Source organism: Choloepus didactylus, chromosome 7 (genome assembly GCF_015220235.1).
Source record: "Choloepus didactylus isolate mChoDid1 chromosome 7, mChoDid1.pri, whole genome shotgun sequence".
Lineage (NCBI taxonomy): Eukaryota > Metazoa > Chordata > Mammalia > Pilosa > Megalonychidae > Choloepus > Choloepus didactylus.
In genome coordinates, this window is record NC_051313.1 from 36,017,408 (window position 1) to 36,019,011 (window position 1,604).

General features: G+C 39.1%; 1 pseudogene; it reads right to left on the reverse strand.

The window, feature by feature from the left end:
• Positions 1 to 480: 480 nt before the first annotated feature.
• Positions 481 to 857, reverse strand: LOC119539431 (annotated as a pseudogene).
• Between the last annotated feature and the right edge of the window lie 747 nt (positions 858 to 1,604).

The following is a 1,604-nucleotide window of genomic DNA, read 5'->3' on the forward strand; positions in this document are numbered from 1 at the left end:
CCTCTTTTAGCAGGGAAGGCATGTGACTGGCATCTGTTTCAGAGTTCTGGTTTCAAAATGGCTTTCTCCCAGGATGTCCCCCTCTCAGCTCCTGTGCATTCTTCAAAGTGTCCATCATAGCTGTAGTAAGCTCACTCCTTCTGTCTGAGGTTTTATAGGGCTCCAGTGAACTAATCAAGGTCCACTCTGTATAGGTGGAGCCACGCCTTCATGGAAATTATCTAATCAGAGTTATCACCTACAATTGAGTGGATCACATCTCCATGGAAACACTCAAAGAATTACAATCTAATCAACACTAATACCTCTGCCCACACAAGACTGCATCAAAGATAATGGGGTTTTCTGGTACATAATATATTCAAACTGGCACATATAGGATCATGTCACCTGCAAACAGTGAAGGTTTTACTTCTTCCTCTCCAATTTGGATGTTTTTGCTGTTCTTGTTATTTTATAATTTTATTTGATAATCAGTGGTTAGTTTTCATCCACATTGACTGTCTGCAGATTTCTGAAAGTGGTGACAGGTACATAGGTAACCATTGTATAGAGCTTGTTTGGGGAATCTTCATCCTCATTATGTTTTCTGGACAACCATACATGAATATGATATAAGATATACCTTATCCCTTTGGCCCAGACAGCCTTGTTGAGTCTTGTGTCAATGTGCACATCTGGTGTTCCCATCTCCTTCATGGCAAATGTCCAGATCTCTTTGAGTGCCCAAGGGACACATTTCTTGAAGCCCACTCCATGGATGCACTTGTGAATGTTGATGGTGTACTCTCTGGTCACACATTGTTGATGGCAGAACAGCCCTTCTTCTTCTCACCACCCTTCTTTGTGGGAGCCATTCTGCCTAGACCAGATCAGAAAGCTGGATGCTTTTTATTTCTTTTTCTTGCCTAACTGCTCTAGTTAGAACTTCCACCACAATGTTGAATGACAATGGTGACAGTGGCCATCCCTGTCTTATTCCTGATCAAAGAAGGAAAGCTTGCAGTATTTATTATTTATTTAATATTGCAGTATTATTGAGTATGATGTTAACTGTGGGTTTCATATATTGCCTTTATCATATTGAGAAAGTTCCCTTCTATTCCTAAGCTTTTGAGTGTTTTCATCAAGAAAGGATGCTGAATTTTGTCAAATGCCTTTTCTGCATCAATCGAGATGATAATGTGATTCTTCCTCTTTGATTTATTGATGTGGTGTGTTGTATTAATTGATTTTCATATGTTGACCCAGACTTGCATACCTGGAATAAATCCCACTTGATTATGGGGCATAATTCTTTAAATGTGCTGCTGAACTCAATTTGTGAGTGTTTTGTTGAGGATTTTTGCATCTATATTCATTAAAGAGATGGGTCTATAATTTTCTTTCTTTGTAGTATCTTTGTCTGACTTTGTATTAGGGTGATGTTGGCTTCATAGAATGAGTTAGGTAGCTTTCCCTCCTCTTCAATTTTTTTGAAGAGTTTGAGCAGGACTGGTACTAATTCTTTCTTGAATGCTTGGTAGGATTCACATGTGAAGCCATCTGGTCCTAAGTTTTTCTTTTGGGGGAGCTTTGATGCCTGATTCAGTCTCTTTACTTGT